Source organism: Puma concolor, chromosome D1 (assembly GCF_028749965.1).
Source record: "Puma concolor isolate L17-30 chromosome D1, mPumCon1.1.hap2, whole genome shotgun sequence".
NCBI lineage: Eukaryota > Metazoa > Chordata > Mammalia > Carnivora > Felidae > Puma > Puma concolor.
Genome location: NC_141676.1, coordinates 104,205,801 through 104,233,471, shown reverse-complemented (window position 1 = coordinate 104,233,471; position 27,671 = coordinate 104,205,801). Strand labels below are relative to the sequence as shown.

Here is a 27,671-nt window from a genome sequence, read left to right as displayed (position 1 = left end):
CTCATATGGTTTGCCTCCCTCTCTGTTTTTATCATAGATTTTTGTCTCCATTTTCATTCAACATAGTACTGGAAATCCTAGCTAAAGCAATCAGACAACAAAAATAAATAAAAGGCATTCAAATTGGTAAGGAAGAAGTAAAACTTTCACTATTTGCAAAAGGCATAACAGTACACACAGAAAATCCTAAGACTCTACCAAAAAATACTAAAACTGACAAATTAGTTCAGTAAACTACCAGGATACAAAATTAATATACAGAAATCGGTTGCATTTCAATACACTAATAATGAAGTAGCAGAAAGAGAAACTTAGAAAACCATTTTGTTTACAATTACACCAAAAAATAATGTTTCAAGGAATAAACTTATCTAAGGATGCGAAAGGCTTGTGCTCTAAAAACTATGAAACACTGATGAAAAAAACCGAAGATGACACAAATAAATGGAAATACAGCCCGTTCTCATGGATTGGGGGAATATTGATAAAATGTTTCTACAACCCCAAGGCAATCTACAGATTTAATGAAATTCTTATCAAAACACCAACAGCATTTTTCCACAGAACTAGAATAATCCTGAATTATTCTGAATAATTCAAATATACAACTTAATGACTTTGTAAGTTTACATATTATGCTATATTCACCACAAGTATAGCTACCATGACCCTGAATAACCAAAGCAATCTTGAAAAAGAACAAAACTGGAAGTATCACAATCCCAGATTTCTAGATATACTACAAAGCTATAATAATCATAGCAGTATGGTATGGACACAAAAATAGACACATATGTCAATGGAATAGGATAGAGACCCCAGAAATAAACCCACAATTATATGGTCAGTTAATAGATGGCAAAGGAGGCAAGAATATGCAATGGAAATATGCAAGGTCTCTTCAAAAAGGGTGTTGAAAAATCTGGACAGCTACATGCAAAAGAAGGAAACTAGACCACTTTCTAACACCATACACAAAAAGCAACTCAGAATGGATTAAAGACATAAATGTGAGACCTGAAACCATAAAAACGCTAGAAGAGAACACAGACAGTAATTTCTCTGCCATTGGCCCTATCACTATTTTTCTTGAAGTGTTTCTTTCCTAAGACAAGGGAAACAAAAGCAAACAAAACAAAAAAACAACTGATAGCACTTTATCAAAATAAAAAGGCTTTGCACAAGAAAGGAAACAGTCAACAAAACTAAAAGACAACCTACTGAATGCGAGAAGATATCTGCAAATGATATATGTGATAAGGGATAAATATCCAAGATATATAAAGAACTCCTACAACTCGACACCCAAAAACCGAAATAATCCAATTAAACAATGGACAGAAGACATAAACAGACATTATTCCATAAACATAAAAATGACCAACACATGAAAAGATAGTCAAAATTTCTAATAATCAGAGAAATGCAAATCAAAACCACAATGACCTATCACCTCACAGCTGTCAGAATGGGTAAATTGAAGAAGACAAGGAACAAGTGTTGGTGAGGATGTGGAGAAAATGGAACTCTCATGCACTGTCGGTAGGATGCAAACTGGTGGAAAACAGCATGGAGGTACCTCAAAAAATTAAAAATAGAAATACTATATGACCCAGTAATTCTATTCAGTATTTACCCAAAGACAATGAAAACCGTGATATAAGAAAATATGCACCCAGAGGTTTATTGCAGCATTGTTTACAATAGGCAAGATATGAAAGCAACACAGGGTTCATTCATAGATGAATGGATCAAAAATAGATGGGATACTCACACACACACACACACACACACACACACACACACACACACACACTGGAATATTACTGAGCCATAAAAATGAAATTTTGCCAGTTATGACATCACGGATGAATGTAGAAAGTATAATGTTAAGTGAAATAAGTCTGTCAGAGAAAGATAAATACCCTATGGTTTTAGTCATACGTGGAATTTAAGGGAAAAAAGAAGAAACTTATTGTTTCCAAAGAGGAGGTAAGAGGATAGGCAAAATAGTTGAAGAGGATTAAGAGTACAGTTATCATGAAGAGCATGGAATAATGTAAAGAATTGTTGAATCACTTTATTATACACCTGAAAGTGATATAAGACTATATATTAATTATACTGGATTTAGAAAATAAATAAAATAAAAACACCCAAAATGGGACATACTGAAAATAAAAGTACAATTATCTCAGTATTAACATTAAATGTGAGTGGATTAATCAATCCAATCAAAAGGCACAGACTGCCAGATTGGTTAATAAGAACCAACTCTAAATTGTCAACACGAGACAAACAACATTTAATAATGCTGAGAGACTGAAAGTAAAAGAATTTCAAAAGCATTTCTGTATAATTCATACAGAAAAAAATCTGGAGTTACTATAGATAAAATAGAATTATAGCAATATTACTAAAGACAATGAGGAACATTTTCTAGTGATAAAAAGCATTAATCAGGGATATATAACAATTTTAAAAAATATACGCATCTAACAATGTTTGCTCCAGTGGAGCAAAACTAAGTGAAGAAAGAAATAAGACAATTCAGTGAGAATAGTTAGACACTTCAATATTTCACATTCAAAAAATATTAGAACCTGACAGAAGATCAAGGAAATCTAATATTTTAACATTATAAATGAACTAGACCTAATAAACATCTATACAAGTCTTCGCTCAGAAGACTACACAATTTTATCAAGTACACGTGGAATATTCTCCAGAACAGAACATGTACTATGCCAAAGAAGAAGCTTCTCTCTATATGTAAGTTGAAATAATGCAGAGCATGTTCTCTAACCACATTGAATGAAATTAGACATTACTAATGGCAATGGGTTTGGTAAATTCACAAATAGGTGGAAAGTAAAATACTACTGAATAATCAATGTGCCAAAGAAGAAACAAAAAGGAAAATTAGAATATTCTGAGAAAGAAATCAATGAATTATAAATTAACCTCCATCTTAAGAAAGTGGAAAAAGAGCAAACTACACCCAAGGCAAGAAGAAGGAAGGAAATAGAAAGATTGGAGCAGAAATTAATAGAGAATAAAACAATCAGTAAAACCAAAAAAGGGTTCCTTTGTAAAGACCAACAAAATTAACACACCTTTATCTAGACTGGACAGGAAAAAAATTTAAGACTTAAATTACTAAAGTCAAGAATAAAAGGATAAATCACTGTTAATTTTACTGAAATAAAAAGGATTATAAGGAAGTACCATGAATAACTGTATGCTAACAATTAGATAATTTACATGAAGTAGATAAATTCCTAAAGAGACAAACAACCAACACTGAGTAAAAAAGAAAGAAAACGTTAATGACCTACAACACATTTTAAAAAATGAATTGGTAATTTTAAAACTTCTTGGAAAGAAAAGCCCAGATCCAGATGACCTTATTGCTGAATTCAACTAAACACTTAAAAAAATTAATACCAATTATTCATAAACCCCTTTAAAAAATAGAAGAGGGATCACTTCCCAACTCATTCTATGAAGCCTGTATTATTTGATCTCAAAACTAGACAAAGACACTACAAGAAAACTGTAGACCAGTATCTCTTACGAATATACATGCAAAATACTCAATAAAATATTAACAAACCACATTAACTTTAAGAAGGATTATACACCATGACCACATAGGATTTATTCCAGGAATGCAATATGAGTTTAACATGTGGAAATCAGTGTAATGTAACTTATCCATAGAATAAAGCGCAAATCCCACAGGGTCATCTCACTACACACCAAAAAGGCATTTGACAAAATGTAACAGCTTTTCATGATTAAAACCTTCAACATATCATTAATAGAACTTCCTCCACTTGCTAAGGGGCATCTATGAAAAACCCACAACTAATATCATACTTAACTGAAACACCTTAAGTGAAATACTGAACGCTTCCTCTAAGATCAAGATAAAGGCAAGGATGCCTGCTTTCGCCACTGCTGCTCAACATTGTGCTGGAGATTCCAGGCAGGGCAATTAGGCGTTAAGAAGGAATTAGGCATTCAGGTGGAAAAGAAGAAGTAAAATTATTTCTATTTGCAGGTGACATGATGATACCCTGTATAGAAATGCCCAAGCAATCCACTAAAAATTATTAGAACAACGACAACAAAAAAGAATTCAACAAGGTTGCAGGGCAGATCAAAATATGAAAATCACTTGTATTTGTATAAATTATCAATGAACAATCTGAAAGTTAAATTAAGAAAATAATTCTATTTATAGTTGCAAAAAATCAAGTATCTGAGAATAAATTAAATAATTGAAATCTTATAATCTGAATATTAAAAAACATTGTTGCAAGAAATTAAGAAGACCTGGGGTCCCTGGGTGGCTCAGTCAATTAAGCATCTGACTTCAGCTCAGGTCATGATCTCATGATTCATGGGTTTGAGCCCCACAACAGGCTCTGTGCTGACAGCTCAGAGCCTGGACACTGCATCCAATTCTGTGTCTCCCTCTCTTTCTCTCTCTGCCCCTCCCCTGCTCATGCTATGTCTCTCTCTCTGAAAAATAAGCAAACATTAAAAAGTTAAAAAAAAAAATCAAAGAAGACCTTAAAAATATCAAAGTCATCCCTCATTCATGGACCAGAGAACTTAACACTGTGAAGATGACAATCCTCTCCAAATCGATCTTTAAGATTTAACACCATCTCTAACAAATTCCCAGTTTTTTTTTCTTGGAAAGTAGCACTTTACTTCCTAAAATTCATGTGGAAATTCAAGGTACATGTAATAGACAAAACAATCGTGGGGGAAAAAATAAGATTAGAGAATTCACACTTCCCAGTTTGAAACCTTCTACAAAGTAACAATAATCAAGCCTGTGTGGTCCTGGCATGAGGATAGACTTATAAATGAATGGAATGGAATTCACAGTCCAGAAATAAACCCTTACATTTATAATTACTTGATTTTTGGTGTGGGTGCCAAGACAATTCAATAGGAAAATAATCGTCTGAATAGTCTATTTGACAAATGATGCTGGGACAACTCTGTAACCATAAGCAAATGAATGAAGCTGGACTTCATATGTAGTAATTCACTCAAAATAGATCATAGACCTAAATGATTATACAAGGAAAACTACAAGACTCCTAAAAAGAAAATATACAAGGAAATACTTGTGACCTTAGGTTAGACAAAGCCTTCTGAATTATGATACCAAAACACAAGGAACAAAAGAAAAAAAAAAATTCTGCTTCATTGCAAGAAAAAAAACGTTTGTGGTTCAAAGGACACCATTTAAAAAATAAAACAACAGTGGTTGCTTCAGCAGCAAATATCCTAAAATTGGAACGATACAGAGAAGATTAGCATGGCCCTTGCACAAAGATGACATATAAATTCATGAAGCGTTCCCTATTTTATGAAAAAATAAAACAACCCACAAAATTGGAGAAAATATTTGCCCCCATCTATCCAACTAGGTACTTGTAACTAGAATAAAGAACTCTTACACCTCAATAATAAAAACACAAACCAATTTTAAAAATGGACAGAAGAGATGAATAGACATTTCACCAAAGATGATACACAAAAAGGCAATCAGCACATGAAAAGATGCTCAGCATCATTAGTCATTAGGGAAACGCAAATAAAAATCACGTTGGAGATAGCTATAAATAAAAAGACAATAGCAAGTGTTGGCGAGGATGTGGAGAAATGGGGATCCTCATACATTGCTGGTGGGAGTATAAAATGGCACAATTGCTTTGGAAAACTGTCTAGCAGCTCCTCAAAATGTTAAACATAGAGTTACCATGTGCCCAGAAATTCCAGTCCGTGGATATATACCCAAGAGAAATGAAATCATACCTCTATACAAAAACATGTACATAAATGTTCATGGCAGCATTATTAGCAAGATCGCCAAAGGGGAAACAACCTGAATATCCATCAACTGATGAATGGATAAATAAAATTTGGTCTATGTATGCGATGGATTACAGTTCAGCAATATAAAGGAATAAAGTACTGATTCATGCTGCTATTCGAATAAAACCTCATAAAAACTTTTATGCTGAGTGGGAAAAAAAGTCATAAAAGACCATATATTGAATGATTGCATTTATATGAAACATCCATAAAACCTAGAGACTCATAGCAGGTTAACAGATATCTATCCGGGGCTGGAAGTGGGAATGAGAAGGGACTGTAGATGGACACAAGGGATCTTCTGGGTACAAAAGGAAATGTGCCAAAAATTTTTTGTGATGGTTTCACAACTAGGTACATTCATTAAGAGTCAGTGAACCTTACACTGGGTGAATTTTATGGTGCATATACTCTAGCTCAACAACATTGTTAAAACAAAAAAATTATGTGGGATATATGCTCTAATAATGGAATGTGTGACATACTGGGAACAAATTAAGGGAACATCTGTTCATTTTGAGGCTAGAGGACACTGAATATAGAATGTGGAATGCAAACCATTCTTGGTTTCATCTATATTACCCTCTTCTATGGAATCCCTCCTGTTATGGAGGGTTATTCTCTCCTGCTAACACCCTCACCACCCTCCTTTGCCTTCTGTCAAGATCTCTCTTATATTTTAATAGAGTTTAGTATGCAGTTCATGACCTTCCTCCCCATTCTCATTTTGGGAGTTTTTAATAGTCTCAAAGATGGCACATCTGACATGTAAGTCCTCCTAGCTTCTTATCTGTCTTCAACCCAGTGACCTTCCCTCTTCATACCACTTCAGATCATCAGACCCATAGGCACATGTTACAGCTTGTCATCAGCCATATTTCTCTGCCACTTGACTATGCTACCTGCTGAACACAACCTTCTCTTCTTGTTGCCCACTCACTTTTTTATTCTTATGAATCCAACCAATTATTAGATTGTTTAGACCAGGGGTCATCAGCAAACTTTTTCTGTCAAGAGCCAGATAGTAAGTATTTTAGGCTTGGGGTTCATATGACCTCTGTCACAATTCCTCAGCTCTGTGCCCTACTCTGTTGTTGTAGGGAGAACGCAACAAAAGGCAATAAGTAAGTGGGCCTGGTGGTCCTTCAAGAAAAACTTTTATAAAACAGGCCAAAGACTAGATTTTGTTTATGGGACACAGTTTGTACTTCTCTCTCCTTCATGGAGACATAGGCCTAGGCACAGGCTTATAGGAAGGAGTACAAGCAAATTGTTTTACTTTTCTGAGTCTCCCTTTTTCCGTGTATGTAATGGAAATAATGCTTTCTACGTCTTCAAGTTTATAGCAGTTCAATGAGAAGATGAACAAAAAGTTTAAGTGCAGATGATGGCACATAGTAATGAGGAAATTCATGGGTTTTCAAATGAGTTCTAATAAATATATTCTTTCCTCTCCGTTGAGTTCTAAATGAGTTTAGAAATTAGAAAAAAGTAAGCAAGTTTGCCTGGGTAGCTTAGTCGGTCAAGGGTTCAACACTTGATTTCGGCTCAGGTCATGATCTCACAGTTGTTGAGTTCCAGTCCTTTGTCAGACTCTGTGGCTGTCAGCTTGAGATTCCCACCCACCCCCCCTCCTCCACTTCTCCCCCACTTGTGCGTGTACTCACACACATACTCTCTCTCAAAATGGAGAACCACGCCCCAAAATTCACTGTCATATATAAGAAAGGTGACGTTGGAGAATGTTGCATGTCTATGGGCCAGGGGTCTAATACTGAATTCCGGAATCAGAGAAGCTTACCTGTCCTGTCCAAGCAGCACTAGACCAAGCCAGGCCTTCCGGAACAGGAATCAGTAGAGAATTTTGGGTTCCTTCTTAAAAAAAAATTATCAAATGTTCTTCCAAACGGATGGAAATATCAGGAGTGGGTTCTTAATGTTCTGCCTAGAACAAATGTTCGTTTTCTTCCCCCACTGTCCCCAGACTGGATGTTCATGAGGTCAGAGCAACCTCTCCCACAAGGGTACACACACATTCTTGTGGTTTCTCTGAGTGTGTGCCAGGAGAGTTTCTTAGAGGCTAGTTCAAACTTCTCTACAAATGTATTCTAAAAGTAAAGAAGAATAAACTCGAATCTCCCGGGGCCTATGGATATTGCTATAAAAGATCCTGCTAAGAGATGAAAATTCTTTAGCGGTCTTTTATCTTAAAAACCAAGCATATGTTGCATTTTTCCCTATGGTTGAAGTTTATTTACCAATTAAAGAGCTTTAATCACCTACCCCTAATGCAAAATAATTGAGTAAAATTAACAGTGTGAAAAAACGTACTGTGTACATTTTCTAACAACCTTCCTGCCACACATATGGCCTCACTCCCTCCACCATCAGGCAAAATAACTTCCAGAAGCACAAGTCAGGACTATGTTACTTCATCTAAAATTCAGCTCTCTTTCATCATGTTTACTTCCTCTCAATCTGGTCTCAAGGATTTTGGAGCCAGACCCTACTTTCTGTGGGGTGCAGGTCCACAAAGGTCAGGGTCCTGGAGCTCCAGCCCCAACTCAATTGCTGAACTATGAGCTCAGACCGGTTTTGTGGCCTTTCTCCACATCACAGGCTCTTTGTTACTAAGGGTGGTAGTGTTTGTCCTGACCAGCTCAACACTATTACAAAACAACATGAGCTAATTATTTTAGGGGTGCAAAGCAAATGCCTGTTTACTGTGGTATTCTCTATGTGATCATGGTAATTATGCCAGTAGCTCAGAGCACTGTCTTTCCCCACTCCCCAATAAATTCCTTTAGAAATTATCTATCATATCTCTAAGCCAATCTCCAACATGCTATGATCACAGTCCTGATATCCATACGATTGTATGGATATGTGCCTGGAAAGATTGGCAAACAAGTATTAAATGTATATACATAGACCCTATATATGAAAAACATGCATGTATACCTATATACATATCTATATCGATATCTCTATAATTGGATCTATCTATATCTTCTTATACCTCTCTCCATATTTCTATCTATATAGATATCCCCATGCAGAGCAATTCAAGTTGAGCATGGCTGGTGTAGTATGGTGTAACAGGTCATCTGGTAGGTGGCTGTACTGTGAACATGTACCACCTTTAGTGGTAGGGATACTCATGTCCACAGAGTTTGCTCCTTTAGATCTGCCACAGATCTAAGTTGTACTGGGATTTAGACCTATGGCTCTTCCTTTTATGACCTGAGATTTAACTTAAATCATTGTTGGTTAGGTTCATTTGTAGGTATCTTACTGTTTTTGGTGCAATTGCAAATGGGATTCATTGATTTCTTTTTCTGCTGCTTCATTAGTGTATAAAAATGCAACAGATTTCTGTATGTTGATTTTCTACCCTACAACTTTGCTGAATTCATGTATTAGTTCTAGCAAGTTTTTGGTGGAGTCTTTTGGGTTTTCTACACAGAGTGTGTGTCTGTCTGTAAGTCTGTCTGTCTCTCTCTCTCTCTCTCTCTCTCTCTCTCTCTCTCTCTCACACACACACACACACACACACACACACACACACACACACACAGGAGTATTACTCAGCCATCAAAAAGAATGAAATCTTGCCAAATGAAATGACATGGATGGAGCCAGGATGTATTATGCTAAGCAAAATAAATCAGAGAAAGACAAATGCCCTATGATTTCACTCATATGTGGAATTTAAGAAACAAAACAGATGATCATATGAGAAGTGGTGGGAGAGAAGAATGGTGGGAGAAACAAATACAAGAGACTCTTAATACAGAGAACAAACTGAGGGTTGATGGAGGGAGGTGGGTGGGAGATGGGCTAGATGGGTGAGAGATAAAAGGAAAGCACTTGTTGTGATGAGCAATGGGTGTTGTATGTAAGGGATGTATCACTAAAATCTACTCCTGAAACCAATATTGCACTATATGTTAACTAAAATGTAAATTAAAAAAAGCAGTATATGCAGTTGTTTACAGCAAGAGAAAGAACTTATGAAAAAAAACACTACAAATATTGAGAGAAATCAGCCAAATCAAGTCTCAGTTGTTCAGGAACTATAGACAAGGGCTTCTGTTTTCCTTCTTCCCAGTTTTTCAAATACTTCTGCTACTGTGGAAGTGACTACTTCCTCATGATAGCAAAACAAAGGCATTATTAAAGGAAATGCACTTGGTATAAAAATATGCAAGGCCTCAACCACAGGTGGCAATAGGCTGTAATTAGATCTATTCTCTAAAACGCACTGAAGAACTCCCTCCTGGCTTCTTTCTCCTGGCTGTGTGGAGTGAGCAGGGGCAGGTCATGGACGGGAGTTTTGTGATGCCAGGTGGCACACTGTGGCCATAAATGGCATTTCAGCTTTTGACCAATGAAGCTTAGAGGGAAACTCTAACACTGAAAATAAAGACTGCTTGAACCAAAGAAATTCTGGATGGTTGTAATTCCTCTGAAAGAATATGTGCATCCATAGATGTGGTACTTTTCAACTCTTATTTTTAGGTTTAATAGCACAGACAGGAGGGAGAACCACAGGCTGGTCAGTCTGTGCTTTTCAAATGGTGCATTACAACCCTTAAGGGGATAGTAAAGTTATTTTATTTGGGCATGGAAAATACTTTACAACTGGAACAGAACGGAAGGGAGTCAAATAGAATAACTACAAAATATCATAATACATTGCATGCGGTTAGGATAAACATTGTTTTAACAGACTTGTGTTTTCTGTATATGCTCTGAAATGAGGTTTCATAGGGTTTTCTTATTGTGGACCTCAGGAAAAAAAAGTTTGAGAAACAGTTATGTAATTTAGGTCTTTGTCACATACTTTTGGGATTCTAGGTTTAAAAAATAAACTAAAATTCTGGCCACTTAACAATGGCCTTTTCTAAAGAATATACCCTTGTCGCTTATGGCAATGTTTCTCAACTACTTCAACGTGAAGAGATTTAAAACCCGAGGTGAAAACAAGCTGCCTAAAAATCAAATAGGAAATTTAAAATGAAGTTTCAAGAAATGTATGCATTTCTTCCAGGTTGCCTAATTGGTTGGCATGTAATTTTTCATAGTATTCTTTTATAATTGTTTGTATTTCTGTGGTGTTGGTTGTGATCTCTCTCATTTATGATTTAATTTATTTGGGTCCTTTCTTTTTTCTTTTTGATAACTCTGCCTAGGGGTTTATACATTTTATAAATTCTTTCAAAATACCAATTCTTAGTTTTATTGATCTATTTTTTGTTGTTGTTGTTCTGATAGCATTATTTCTGCTCTCATCTTTATTATTACCCTTCTAGTGGCTTCAGTCTTCATCTGCTGTTCTTTTTCTAGCTTCTTTAGGTGCAAGCTTAGATTGTGTTTTGAGATTTTTCCTGCTTCTTGAGGTAGGCCTGTATCGCTCTCTACTTCTCTCTTATGACTGATTTTGTTGCATCTCAAAGGTTTGAACTGTTGTGTTTTCATTTTCATTTGTTTCTATGTTTTTTTAATTTCTCCTTTAATTTCCTGGTTAAGATAAAAAGCTTCTGCAAAGCAAAGGAACAATCAACACAAAAGGCAACAGAATAAAAGAAGATATTTATGAATGACAGACCCGAAAAAAGAATTAGCATCTAAGAATCTATGAATAACTTATCAAACTCAACACTTAAAAAACAAATAATCCAGTTAATAAATGGGCAGAATACATCAAAAGACATTTTCCCAAAGAAGACATCCAGATGGCTAACAGACACATGAAAATACGCTCATCATCAGGGAAATCACTCATCATCAGGGAAAAACAAAACAAGACAACAAAGAGATACCACCTCAAACCTGTCAGAATGACTAAAATGAACAACTCAGGAAAAAAACAGATGCTGGTGAGGATGTAGAGAAAGGGGAACCTTCTCACACAGTTGGTGGGAATGCAAACTGGCTCAGCCAGTTTGGAAGATGGTATGGAGGTTCCTCAGAAAGTTAAAAATAGAACTACCCTACAACCCAGCATTTGCACTAGTAGGTATTTACCCACGGGACACAGAAGTACTGATTCAAAGGGGCATATCCACCCTGATGTTTATAGCAGCATTATCAACAATAGCCAAACGATGGAAATGCCCAAGTCTCCATTGACCGATGGATGGATAATGATATGGCATATATACATATACAATGGAATATTGCTCAGCCATAAAGAGAATGAAATCTTGCCATTTGCACTGATGTGGATGGAGCTAGGGTGCATTATGCTAAGTGAAGAAAGTCAGAGAAAAACAAATACCATATGGTTTCACACATAGGTAGAATTTAACAAGCCAAACAGATCAACATAGGGGAAAGAGAAAAAAAAGAGAAGGAGACAAACCTTAAGAGACTCTTAACTATAGAGAATAAACTGACGGTTGCTGGAGGGGAGGTTGGTGGGGAAATGGGATAAATGGATGACAGGTATTAAGGACAGTGCTTGTGAAGAACAGCGGGTGTTATATGTAAGTGATGAATCACTAAATTCTTCTCCTGAAACTAACATTACATTATGTGTTAACTAGAATTTAAACAAAAACTTGAAAGATTAAAATAAAAATAAAAATAAAATGAAGCTTCATGAGGAGGGGAAGATCAAGGAGAGAGAACACCAAGTAATACATATATTTGTGTATCTGAGATTTAGACACTAGGATGCATTGGAGGGCACCAGGAAAGAGTGTTTCTTAGGGTAAACCATTGCTAAAACTTTGCTATAGCCACGAAGTACTTGAGGAGAGAAAAGGCTCAGAGCCCTTATGTCATTCCAAATGGAAGAATTAACCCGAGTCAGGAAAAGGAGTCCTTTAACAAGTTCACTTCCTGGCTTTAGGAAGGACCACTGTGTCTGATTTCTAGTAAAACATTTAAGGGAGCTTTCTGAAGACCCAGGAGATAGCAGCTGCATAGAACATAAGTAACCTTTTCTGGAAAGTTTTGAGGGATGTATGTAGAGCAGTATCATGTGTGTATGACTTAATGTGTGATTATGTCTCCTGTCCTCTCTTAAAGGATACTAACTTGGTTTATAAATGCCAAAGTTCATAAATTACTGCTGATGTGGATATTTTTGTTAGTTTTCTGTGTCACTTATTTGGCTGCAGAAGACCATATAAGAAGGAAGAAAGGAAGGAGGAAGGAAGAAAGAAAGGAAGGGCAAGGGCAAGCAAGAAAGAAACTTAGAATGGCTTTCTACTGAAAGCCATCTACTGATGGGCTTTCAATGCTTTTTTCCTTTTCTTGATTTATTCTATTTCCTGGATAGAATTTTACCAAGTATCAAAGCAAAAACAATTCACCCAAAACAAAAACCAAACCATCACCACCAAAAACAAAATAAAGTGAAACGAGAGAGAGAGAGAGAGAGAGAGAGAGACCACAATTGTTTCCTTTTTCAAAATTTCAGGAATGGTCATATCCTTTGAAAGCTCACCTTGATTACCAAGGAAAAATCTAAAAATTAAAAGCATGTCATCTTAGAAACACATGTGAAAAGACGATCAGTCCCTTTGACAGTGGATTTGCAGCCAACTCTAGTATTTGGCTCTACCAACCAGCTTTCCAAAAAATTCTTTCTGATATTGGCTTTTGAGACTCCAGTCCAGTTAAATCTCTGTTTCAGCCCTAGTCTACTTTTTCCATAAGGGTTTTCTTATTTGTTTTGCATAGTTCAGCTAGTTTTTTTAAATTACTTTTCTGCAGTCTTTAACCGATCTTGCTTACACTTTCTCTTTCTCGCAAGTATATAGTACAAAATTGATCTTTCAAACTTTCTGCTTTCATAATCTTCTTGTCCCAGTCAAAAATTTTCACTAATGGCTTGCACAGATGATGGCACCAATGAGATAAAACTCCTTAGTTTAGCCACTAAAGCCATTAAATTTGAACACAATTTCTTTTAAAAGGTTCTTTCTTACCTCTATCTAATACAAACTTCCAGATCCAAACAAAAAGGACCATAAGGGGTGGCTGGTTGGCTCAGTCAGTAGAGCATGTGACTTTTGACCTTGGGGTTGTAAATTCAAGACTCACAATGGGTAAGATGTGACCTGGGAAATAATAGACCATTCAGACTACAGCTCAGAGGGTTTGTTTCCGTTTGTGAGTCCTCTCCATCGTATCTGTGCTCTCTAGATTTTTCCTTCAATCTTTTTCTCTTTCACGCTTACACCTCTTAATTCACCTGCTCAGGTCCCATTATCCACTACTAATATTAAAGTGAGGTCTCGACAGTCTATGCACTGGAACAGCAGCTGGGTTTCTGTGTGTGTGCAAAATGCAGATTCCTGGGCCATGCTTCAGTACTACTGAAAAGAAATTTCTGGGCTTAAGCCTAAAATTACTAAGTATTAACAAGCTCCCCTGCTGATTCTTATGCCTGCTAAAGTTTGAGAATCTCTGCTATGTAGCCCCAGAGCTGACTTCCTCTGTGTCTCACCCTTGAGTATGTGCTGCTCATCAGTTTTCTTCACCTCAGTCTTCCACTAGTGTTGGTACCAAAGAAATATATACTGAATTTATTATCTCTCTTACTACCCTTCTTGGCACAAACAGAATCAAATGAAAACAAATTCCCTGCTCTTCTTCCCATTTCTCCTATGTTGCCACAGCTCATTAGTCAACAAAACCAAAACTCTCTTCACAAGCAAGCTGCCACTAAAGCTCATAAATTCTACCTCCTAAATAGCTCTCAAATTGAACCTTTTTCTCTCTATCCCTATTGTCTTGATTTAGTTCAGTCCTTTGTCATTTCTTATCCTTGGTTTTGAAATAGTAGTCTTCTAATTAATTTCCCTGTCTCCAGTCCAAGCCTGTTATCATCATTTATTCAACAAATATTTGTTGAATACAGACTGTGTCTAGCACTGAATTAAGTATTAGGGATACAGAAATATAGGACATCATCCTTGTGTTCAAGAATCTGAGATGATATTTCTAAAATGAAAATTTGGATATGTTACTCTAACCAATTTCAGTGGCTCTTCCTGTAGAGGACAGGGTCCAAACTCCTTAGTACAGTGCTTCAGACTCAATTAAAGGAAACAAAAACCCACTTACTCTATCCCAGGCATTCTTAGACTGGCTGTTTCCTCTGGCTTCTTTTCCTCCAGGTTTTCACATTGGTAAATCTCTTCCTTCAAGTCTGTCCTCAGTGTCATATTCTTTATTTAACACTAGAAACAGCCTTACTTGCATGTTAGCATTATCCTTACTCTGTTTTTTTGCAATAATGCTTTTCACTTTCCAAAGTATTACATAATTTATGGATTTATTATGTTCATTACCTATTGTCCATCATCACCTAATAAAAGGTGACCTGCATAAGAGCAAGCATTTTTTCTGTATTTATTTATTGGTATATCCCAAGTGCCCAGAACAGTGTCTGGCACATAGTAGGTGTTTAATAAATAACTGTCAAATAACAGGAGATTGTTAACTGATCTAGATGGGAGGTAGTGGTGATTTAAAATAATGTGCTAAGAGAGAGGAGCCAAGATGGTGGAACAGCATGGAAGTTTTTTGTGTGTCTCATGTCAATGAAATACAGTCAGACCAACACTAAACCATCCTACACACCTAGAAAATTGATTGGAGGATTAACACAACAATCTTCACAACCTGAATCACAGAATTCAGCAGGTATGCGGCGCAGAGGGCTGAACGTGGGAAGTGAGAAGGAGCACGAAGGGAGGTGCTTTTGCAAGCAGAAAGAGGGAGACTGGGTGGGGGGGATACAGGAAAAGCACCCTCCCCAAAAGCAGCTGGAGAGAAAGTGGAAAATTGGAAACAGCCATAGGGACTAAACTAAAAAGGGACAAAGGAGAAAGGAGAGGATTTAAATTCCATTAAGACTATAAACAAGGGGAGGGCAGAGTCTGCAACTCCACAGCTCGATACCTGGCGGTGCTCTGGTAGGAAGGGCAAATCCCCAGGAGCAGAGTGGGGTCTGGGAGGTTCTCGGACCACACGGGGAAAAGCAGTTCCACTGCTGGAAGGACATTTGGTAGAGACTGTTGAGGCCACCTGATCCCAGCAGACCCCAGAAAATGGCCACATTCCCGGGTGCTGGAACAAGGTCATTGTGGGTGAAGCCTGGTGCCAGACGTGTGCTGTGATTTTCCATAATCCCTGAAACGCTGCTGCTACACTGTCTCACGAACTTTTTCTGGGGCGGACTGGCACCTGGCCACAGTCTTGGGGCACTGGCAGCATCAGGGTCCAGCAAGTGTTCACGGATGCAGCCATATTCAGCCATTGCTCATTCGGCCATTGCTCAGTGAGACCCTCCCACGGGGGGGGTGGGGGGAACAGATCAAAGCCACAGTCCTTCAGAAGTAAGGGGCCAGAGAAAACAGCTGCATCTGAGACAAAACTCGGGAGAGAGAGAGTGAAGAAGCGGGGAGTGGACAAGAGCTCAAGACTGAGGACGGGTGTGCGATTGCTGATCCCGGAGAACCGACTGGGTAGCTGGGTGGCACCATTTTCACCTGCGCGTGCGCAAATGCACATACAAGCACCCCAACAATCCACCCCAGTAGGATAGCAGCGCTATCTAGTGGAGAGCATAGTTGTTACACTGAGCCCAGCCCAAATGGCCAACTTCAAGAATGCAAGTCTCACTGCCCGCTTAGTTTATGGACTATAAAGCGCTACATAGTCTGACTTCTAGGGGAAAAATGAAACAATTTCAGTCCTACTTCAATCTGTTAGCAGGTCCATTTATTTAATTTTCTTTCTTTTCTCTTTTACACGTCTTTTCTTTTTCTTGAATACAGAAAGAGAAAAACTTCCTGTTTACTTTCAATTTCTATTAAAAATATTTTTAATTTTTTTACTACATTGTTTGCTTTTATGTAAATGTTTGCAAATTCTGTTTTACTTCCTTCATTTTATTTTAGTCTACTATGGTATATTCACTTTTTCAAATTTCCAACGATTTTTTAAAATCATTTTTCTCCTTTTTCTCAAATACAGAAAAAGAAAAAAAAATTTATTTTTATTAAAAATGTTTTTCTTTAATTTTTTTCTACTGTATTCTTTACTTTTGTCTATATTTTTTCAAATTCTATTCTACTCCCATCATCTCATTTTAGTCTACTTCCGTGTATTCATTTTTTCAAATGCTCAAACTATTTCTATTTTTTCTTCCCCCCCTTTTTATTGTCTAATCTGTCAAACCACTTTTAACACCCAGACCCAAACACACCTAGGAACTAGCATCATTTATTGAACTTGTGTGTGAGTGTGTGTTTAATTTTTTAATTTTAATTTTTTTTAATTTTAATTTTTTAATTTTTAATTTTTCTACCTCATTAATTCCTTTTCTCCCTTCAAAATGACAAAATGAAAGAATTCACCACAAAAGAAAGAGCACGAAGAAACAACATCCAGGGATTTAACCAACATAGATACAAGCAAGATGTCTGAACCAGAATTTAGAATCACAATAATTTAGAATCAGCAAACTTACAGAGAATAATGAAGCAGAAAACAGGAGGGAGATTAAGGCAAAAGAGCACGATTTAAGAATTAGAGAAATCAGTGACTCATGAAAAAGGAACAACATCAGAATCATAGGGGTCCCAGAAGAGGAAGACAGAGAAATAGAAGGGTTATGTGAGCAAATCACAGAGGAAAACTTTCCTAACCTGTGGAAAGACACAGACATCAAAATCCAGGAAGCACAAAGGACCCCCCATTAGATTCAACAAAAACAGACCATCAACAAGGCATATCATAGTCAAATTCACAAAATACTCAGGCGAGGGACAATCATGAAAGCAGCAAGGGAAAAAAAGTCTCTAACCTAAAAGGGAAGAGAGATCAGGTTTGCGCAGCAAACCTATCCACAGAAACTTGGCAGGCCAGAAAGGAGTGGCAGGATATATTCAGTATGCTGAATCAGAAAAATATGCAGCCAAGAATTCTTTATCCAGCAAGGTTGTCATTCAAAATAGAAGGAGAGACAAAAAGTTTCCCAAACAAAAATTAAAGGAGTTTTTGACCACTACACCAGCCCTGTAAGAAATTTTATGGGGGACTCTCTGAGGGGAGTATATATGTATATATGTATATATACATATATGTATACATATACATATATGTATACATATGTATATACATATATACATATATATGTAAATATATTAAAATATATAAATATAATATTAATATAATAAATAAATTATATTAAATATATATTAAGTAAATATATATTTATATGTGTTAAATAAAATAAAATAAAATATATAAATATAAATTTATATATTAAAAATATATAAATAAATAAATAAATACCAAAAGCAACCAAGATTAGAAAGGACCAAAGAACACCACCAGAAATTCCAACTCTACAAGCATCATAATGGCAATAAATTCATATCTTTCAGTACTTACTCTAAGCATCAATGGACTCAATGCTCCAATCAAAAGACATAGGGTAACAGAATGGATAAGAAAACAAGATCCGTCTATATTCAGTACAAAAGAGACCCAGTTTTTTTTATTTATTTATTTATTTAAAAAAAAATTTTTTTTTTCAACGTTTATTTTATTTTTGGGACAGAGAGAGACAGAGCATGAACGGGGGAGGGGCAGAGAGAGGGAGACACAGAATCGGAAACAGGCTCCAGGCTCCGAGCCATCAGCCCAGAGCCTGACGCGGGGCTCGAACTCACGGACTGCGAGATCGTGACCTGGCTGAAGTCGGACGCTTCACCGACTGCGCCACCCAGGCGCCCCATAAGAGACCCACTTTAGACCTAAGACAACTTCAGATTGAAAATAAGGGGATGGAGAACCATCTATCATGCTAATGGCCAACAAAAGAAAGCCAGAATAGCCATACTTATATCAGGAAATCTAGACTTTAAAATAAAGACTGTATCAAGAGATGCAGAAGGGCATTATATCATAATCAAGGGGTCTGTCCACCAAGAAGACTTAACAATTGTAAACATTTATGCGCCAAATGTGAAGCACCCAAATATATAAACCAATTAATCACAAACGTAAAGAAACTCATTGATAATAGTACCATAATAGTAGGAGACTTCAACACCCCACTCACAACAATGGACAGATCATCTAATCAAAAAATCAACAAAGAAACTGGCTTTGAATGACACACTGGACCAGATGGACTTAACAGATATATTCAGAACATTTCATCCTAAAGCAGCAGAATATACATTCTTCTCCAGTGCACATGGAATGTTCTCCAGAATAGACCATAAACTGGAACACAAATCAGCCCTCAAGAACTATAAAAGGATCAAGATCATACCGTGCATATTTTCAGACCACAACACTATGAAACTTGAAATCAACCACAAGAAAAAATTTGGAAAGGTAACAAATACTTGGAGACTGAAGAACATCCTACTGAAGAATGATTGGGCTACCCAAGAAGTTAAAGAGGAAATTAGAACATACATGGAAATCAATGAAAATGGTAACACCACAATTGGGATGCAGCAAAGGCGGTCCTAAGAGAAAAGTATATAGCAATCCAGGCCTTCCTAAAGAAGGAAGAAAGATCTCACATACACAACCTAACCTTATGCTTTAAGGAGCTGGAAAAAGAACAGCAAATAAAACCCAAAACCAGCAGAAGACAGGAAATAATAAAGATTAGAGCAGAAATTAATGCTGTTGAAACCAAAAAAAAAAACAAAAACAAAAACAGTAGAAAAGATCAATGAAACCAGAAGCCGGGTCTTTGAAAGAATTAACAAAACTGATAAACCACTAGCCAGTTGGATCAAACAAAAAAGAAAAGGGCCAAAAGAAATAAAATCAAGAATGAAAGAGGAGAGATCACAACAAACACAGCAGAAATAAAAACAATAATACGAGAATATTATCAGCAATTATATGCCAATAAAATGGGCAATCTGGAAGAAATGGACAAATTTGTATGCAACCAGAAAAGACCCCGAATAGCCCAAGTGATCTTGAAAAAGAAAACGAAAGCAGGAGGCATCACAATCCCAGACTTCAAGCTATACTACAAACCTGTATCATCAAGACAGTATGGTACTGGCACAAGAACAGATACTCCAATCAATGGAACAGAATAGAGAGCCCAGAAATTGACCCACAAACGTATGGCAAACTAATCTTTGCCAAAGCAGGAAAGAATATCCAATGGAATAAAGACAGTTTCTTCAGCAAGTGGGGCTGGGAAAACTGGACAGCGACATGCAGAAGAATGTACCTGGACCACTTTCTTTCACCATACACAAAAATAAACTAAAAGTGGATGAAAGACCTCAATGTAATACAGGAAGCCATCAAAATCCTAGAGGAGAAAGCAGGCAAAACCTCTTTGATCTTGGCTGCGGCAACTTCTTACTCAACACGTCTCCAGAGGCAAGGGAAACAAAAGCAAAAATGAACTACTGGAACCTCATCAAAATAAAAAGCTTCTGCACAGCAAAGGAAACAATTAGCAAAACTAAATGGCAACTGACAGAATGGGAGAAGACATTTGCAAATGACATATCAGATAAAGGGTTAATATCCAAAATGTATAAAGAACTGATCAAACTCAACACCCCAAAAATAAATAATCCAGTGAAGAAATGGGCAAGAGACATGAATAGACACTTCTCCAAAGACATCCAGATGGACAACTGACACATGAAAAAATGCTCCACATCACTCATCATCAGGGAAATACAAATCAAAACCACAATGAGATACCATCTCATACCTCTCAGAATGGCTAACATGAACAACTCAGGCAACAACAGATGTTGGTGAGGATGCGGAGAAAGAGGACCTCTTTTGCATTGTTGGTGGGAATGCAAGCTGGTGCAGCCACTCTGGAAAGCAGTATGGAGGTTCCTCAAAAAACTAAAAATAGAACTACCCTATGACCCAGCAATTGCACTACTAGGCATTTATCCACGGGATACAGGTGTGCTATTTTGAAGGGACACATGCATCCCCATGTTTATAGCAGCACTATCCACAATAGTCAAAGTATGGAAAGAGTCCAAATGTCCATCGATGGATGAATGGATAAGGAAGATGTGGTGTATGTGTGTGTGTGTGTGTGTGTATATATATATATATATATATATATATATACACACACACACATATACATATATATACATACACACAATGGAGTATTACTCAGAAATCAAAAAGAATGAAATCTTGCCATTTGCAACTACGTGGATAGAACTAGAGGGTATTATGCTAAGTGAAATTAGTGAGTCAGAGAAAGACAACAATCAGATGACTTCACTCATCTGAGGACTTTAAGAGACAAAACAGATGAACATAAGGGAAGGGAAACAAAAATAACAAAAACAGGAAGGGGGACAAAACAGAAGAGACTCATAAATATGGAGAACAAATTGAGGGTTATGGGAGGCGTTGTGGGAGCGGGGATGGGCTGAATGGGTAAGGGGCACTAAGGAATCTACTCCTTAAATCATTGTTGCACTATGTGCTAACTAATTTGGATGTAAATTTTAAAACATAAAAAATAAAATTAAAAAAATTGGCAAAAAAATGTGATAACAATGAGGATGGCAAAAACTCAGCCTGAGATACAGTTGACAAAAATAGTGATGGACTGTGGGGGTAAAAAGGTAGGGTTATAAGCAGGAATTATTTCAGGTATGTGCAGATGCATGACTGATGACGCCATTCGTTCAAGTACAGAACAGTAGGAGAAATTGTTTTGAAAGAAAAAGAAATTTAGATACAGTCTATGTTTGAGGTACTTTTAGGTCATCCAAATGGAGACATTGCTTCAATAGACTGTTGAATATAAAGATTTGAAGCTGAGAAGGACTGGTTTAAAAAATTGATTTAGGAAGAATCAGAATATAAATGGCAGTTCAAATCATTGGATCCTGTGACAGTTCCCTGGGTGAACTATAGAGTGAGAAAAAAAGTTGCTAATGATATCGCCTCAAGGAAAAACAACAAAAAAAACTTGTTGAAGAAGTGAGTGGTAGCAGAGAAAGTGAGCACAGGGATTGAAGAGAACTTGTGAGAAGCTTAATTAGGTGACATTGGGAAATAGTAAAAATTAGGGTAGTAAAGGGAAGATAGAATGCTGAAAAAAAAGTATATATATTTTTCCCATATGGGAGATATTTGAATACTGTTAAATTCTTAAGGAAAAAAGCTAACAAATATCTAGGAAAGAAAGAGGAAAGAAAAGGTGTGGCTACAGTTAAGCTGAACAGGGTAACAGGAAGTTGGATTATTATTTGGCTACTCTTATGGGTCTCTAAAGCTAAGAAGGTTAAGAAGCAAAGAGATCTAGGTATTGAACAAGTTGTCTACATGGACATTGAGGTCTACCCGGAGGATGTAAAAAATATTAATAATAAATAAGACTATAAGTTAAAATTCTTCAAAGTCTTCAGTAAATGAGTGGAAAAAAATCAATGGGTTGGAGAATGACAGAGAAAGGAGAGTTGTGTAGAAATAGGTGATATTTGATCAGATGTATAATGGCAAACAAAAGAGTTTAGAATCTTCTGAAAAAGACCCTGTCTATTAGGGTCTATAAATTGAAACATGTATTTGAAGTGTGTATGTATTTATTATTTATATTTATATTTAAATTAAGTATCTCTTTTATACGTGTGTATATATGTATTAATTTATTTGAGATCAATTATAAAGAAGGAGGAAATTGAGTTAAGGGTTAAATTAATCATTGACTGCTGACTCTAGCTCTGCTACTACAATTTTAAAGAGTCTTTCCCCCTTTATATGCCTAACTTTAAGGATCTGGCACAAAATTGTTTTCATTTGCTCAGATTTAGGTCTCATATGTTGATGATTCCACTACGTAATATTTTTAAATGACAAAACAGAAATCGGTAACAGGTAAATTATTGCCAGGGGCTAAAGGGGTTAAGAAGGACTAGGGGTGGAAGGAAAGTAGCTGTGGCTAGAAAAGGGAAATGTGAAGGAAATGTTCTGGATCTTGACTCTACCAGTGTTTGTATTCTGGTTATGGTATTTTGCTACTGTTTTGTAAGATGTTGTGGAAACTGGGTAGGGGTACATGGGATTTCCCTATTATTTCTAACAACTACATGTATATTTCAACTATATAAACATTAAAAAGCTTAATTTTTCCTCTTTACTACGCTTTTGTTCAAGTTTAAAGCCTTATTATATACTGAATCTTATCCAAACAATATTTCCCTTAAGAGTTTAGAACTCAGTGTAGTGCTAAGCATGCCTCTGTCAGACCATGTTCAAATGTGCTTGCTTAATCTCAGGTGCTACAGGAAATCTAGGGGAACGTATTAGGTTTTTCACTCAGGCTAGGAATCCTTCTTCCTGTCCCATGTGTCTGCCTGAAAGACCAAAAGTAGGAACCCTGGAGAGTAGAAAATGTTAAGTGAAATTGCAGAGAAGACAAAGCTCCAAACGGCTATCCCATAAAATTGTGGATGAACTTCTGGGCTCAACTCTGAGTTTAGCATGTGTTTTTCTTACTCTGAAAATACACTCAAGGGTTTGGGAATTGACCTATAGGCTGGACCACTGTCTAGGTCCCAGATTGGCCACGGATGTCACACACATGGGACATATTTGAATAGCATAGCAAAGGTTTTAGAACCGAACAGACTTTAAAGCCCACAAAAGATGAGTTTGGAACTTGTGGTCTTAGCTAAATCAATTACCTAATTTTTAAACATCTACATTATCCTTAAGGTTCGAAACAAGACCCAGAATCTCATCGTCTAATATTTAAAATATCTAAGATATGAGCCAAACTATTCAGCTTCTGAAGAACCAGGAAAATCACCACTTACAAGGGAATAAACAACAGTCACCAACACTAAGATAACATAGATGTGGGAATTATCAAAGAGTAAAACAGCAGTCATCATCATACTGGTTTTTTAATGCTGTTGAAACAAATTACCTCAAACATAGTAGTTAAAATAATACAAATGTATTGTCTTACATTTCTGGACGTCAAAACTTTAGGATGGACCTCATTGGGCTAAAATCAAGGTGTTGGTAGGTTCTGTACCTTTTGGGACAGTCCAGGGAAGAATTCTTTCCCTAGCCATGTCTAGCTTCTAAAGGCTGTCTGCTTCCCTTGGGTCCTCCACTTTTAAAGCTAGAACATTAGACTGAGTTCCCACACTTCTCTCTTGTTTTCCCTTTTCTGCTTCCTTCACTCACTTGTGAGGACCTTTGTGTTGATAGTAGACTTACCTGGATAACTTAGGACACTCTCCCTATTTTAAGTCAGCTTATTAGCAACTTTAATTTCACCTTTGATCTTAATTTCCCTTCAACATGTAACCTAACATATTCATAAGTTTGTAGAATAGGACATAGACATCTTATGTGTCTTCTTCAACAGGGAAGATGATTTGCTCCCTCTGCTTTCTACCATGATTCTTCTCTTTGATTTTCTACTTTTGAATGATATACTTTGGTGTAGATATTTTTGGTATTTATCATCCTTGGTGTTCTTTTAATTTCCTAAGTCTATGGTTTACCTTTGTTATTAATTCTGGGCAATTCTCAGATATTATTTTGAGTATTTTTTCTGTTTTTTTTTTTCTTTTTCTCTTCCTTTTGGTATTCCCATTATGTGTATGTTATATCTTTTGTATTTGCCCCACAGTTTCAGATATTTTGTTGTTTCTTCTTTTTTTATTCTTTATTTTTTCCTATTCACCTCGGGAAGGTTCTATTGACATACCTTCCAGCTCACTGATTCTTTCCTTAGCTGTGCTCAGTCCACTAGTGAGTTCATCAAAGGCATTCTTCATTTCTTTTTCAATGTTATAAATTTCTAGCATTTTGATTCTCACAGTTTCCTCTCTACTTATACTACCCATGTGTTTCTGTATGTTTCTTACTTTTTCCATTAGAACCATTAGCACATTATAGTTAAATTACTGGTCTGATAATTCCAAAATCTCTACTATAACCTCGTTCTGATGCTTACATTGTTTCTCTAGCTTTTTTGGGCATGCCTTGTAATTTTTAAATGAAAACTGGACATGATATATTAGACAAACTGCAACTGGCATAGATTAGCTTTTAGTGTGAGACTTTATGTTTATCTGGATAGGAGAGGGACTGTGTTTACTGTTTATTACAGATACACTGTTAAAGGCTATAATTTTCTTAGAATTGTTGGTTTGTTTCTTCTAGAGACAGTGTTTGGTTTTTCCTAGATGCTCTTTTAGGGATCTGAGGCTTACAATGCTTTTAGCTTTCACCCATTTTCATACAAGATTTCTGTTGATGTGGTGGTAAGGTGTTGGAGAGGAAAAGCATTCTACAGTACTATGATTTTAGTCTCAGTATTTTAGTGAGTTTGTACTCCTAAGCTCTTTAAGAACTACTCAGCTTCCTGTCCCTGACTCCCCCACCTCACTCATTAAATAAATTAGGAAGGCTAAAAAGGAGCTGGACTTGGATATTTTCTTTCTCCAGGGTTGGTTAGGCTTTGGTAAACCCAAGTTATTTAAGCTCTGGTGAAATTCTTTCCCATGAAGGCAAACCTTGTTAGGGAGAACAGAAAGCTCTGGGCATATTTCAAAAATAGTTCTAGAGGAACTAAAAAACAAAAAACCAAAAACAGAAAAACAAAAACAGAACAAAGAAAATAAAATGGCAGACCTAAGTAAAAGCATATCAATAAATACATATAGTCAAAACATACCAATTAAAAGATAGTGAATATCAAATGATTTTTTTAAAAAGGAACCAAGCATAACTATAAAACATCTACATTTTAAATATAAAAATACAGGTAGACTGAAAGCAAAATTATGGAAACAAGTATACCACGCTAATATTAACCAAAGTAATGGTTAGAAGGATTTATTAATATCAAAGTTGATTTCAGAAAAAGAAAGTTGACCAGAAGTGAAGAGGTTCATTATGTAGTGATAAAAGGATCAATTTACCCCAAATTCTTAATCATAAGTTCATGTACAACTGACATGAGAGCACATATAAACGAAAGAAGGACAAATCTAAAATTAGAAATAGCTGGTGACTTCAGTGTTGCTCTCAGTAACTGACAAACAAGTGGCCAGAAAGTCATATAGTAGGTTGAATGATATCCTCCAAAAAAGATAAGTCTACCTAAAACCACTGAATGTAAGCTATTTACTACAATACTTTTTGCAGATGTAATTAAATTAAGGATCTCAAGAGGGGATCATCCTGGATTAGGGTGGACCCTAAATTTAAGGTAATTGTCCTTTTAAGGGAAAGGGAGAAAACACACAGAGGGGAATGATGATGTGAAGATAATGGCAAAGATTGAAATGATACATCTACAAGTCAAGAATTCCAAGGATTGGTAGTAGCCACCAGAAGTTAGGACAAAGGCATTGAGTAGATTCTCCCTCAGTGCCTCCAAAGCAATCAACTCTGTTTACACCTTGACTTAAGACTTCTGGCCTCTGTACCTATGAGAGAATAATGTTTTTTTAAGCCAGGAAATTTGTGGTAATTTGTGACAGGAGCCCAAGGAAACTAATAATAAGCAAAAATATAAAAGAACTAAGGAATACAATCAATTAACTTGATTTGATTGACATTAAAAAATAGTTCACCAAATAGCAGAATATACATTTTTTTTCAATGCACATGAAACATTCACCAAGATAGAACATATTTTGAATCACAAGACAAACCTTAAATTTTAAAATAATTGAAATCATACAAATAAGTCCTTTGACCATAATGAAATTAAACTGCAAATACATAACAGAAAAATTGGTAAATCTCCAAGCATTTGGAAATTAAATATTGCACTTCTATGTAATACATAGATTAAAGATATAGTCTCAAGGAATATTAGAAAATACTTCGAACTCAACAAAAATTGCAATAGAACTTAATACTTATATACAGGTAAAATAGTGCTTAGAGTGAAATTTATAACATTAAGTTAATATTCTAGAAAAAATTAATAGTTCAAAACCTAATATTCCATCTTAAAAAAACTAGAGAAAGAAGGACATATTACAGTAGAAATTATCAAAATAGGGAAGAAAAACACAATAGAAAAGTCAAGAGAACTAAAACTGGTTCTTCAAAATGATGGATAAAATTGATAAAATATGAGCCTAACTTAAAAGGAAATGAGACCTAAATAAGCAATATCAGGAATTAAAGAAGGAATACTACTAAAGAAATCACGGACTTTAAATGTATTAAGGGAACAGAGTTTGTGGAAATGACAGAGTAGGGGGATCTGGAGCTCAACCTCATCACATGGGCACACTGAAATAACAGCCACATTAGTGCAACTAACTCTGAAAATCAACCACAGGACTGGCAGAACAAACTTTAGACAGTCAATTGTAGAGAGGAGGCTAAATCAAAAAGGGTTGGAGGGGTGGACACCAAACCCTGGTTGGTAACCAAACCCCTTGCTGGACACATGGAGATGATCAGACCCCACTTCAGGTACCCCAGACATAGGTTATCTACAATGGGAAGATGAGTTGATATAACACTTTCACTTTGAAAACCAGGGGGCTTTGCTTTGTGAGTTTTTACTATCAGCAGGGCTTAACTGCATACTTTTTTTTTTAATGTTTATTTTTGAGAGAGAGACAGTGTGAGTGGGGGAGGAGCAGGGAGAGAGAGGAAGACACAGAATCTGAAGCAGGCTCCAGGCTCTGAGCTGTCAGCACATAGCCCGACATGGGGCTCAAACTCATGAACCAGGAGATCACGACATGAGCCAAAGTTGG

General features: G+C 36.3%; 1 non-coding gene and 1 pseudogene across 1 annotated transcript; both read left to right on the top strand.

Moving 5' to 3' along the window:
- LOC112865863 (NXPE family member 2-like) overlaps positions 1 to 27,671 on the top strand; it is a 136,995-nt pseudogene that overhangs the window by 45,912 nt on the left and 63,412 nt on the right.
- LOC112866273 (U6 spliceosomal RNA) lies at positions 5,294 to 5,396 on the top strand. The gene has a single exon (XR_003224108.1). It is a non-coding gene; the product is annotated as a U6 spliceosomal RNA (small nuclear RNA).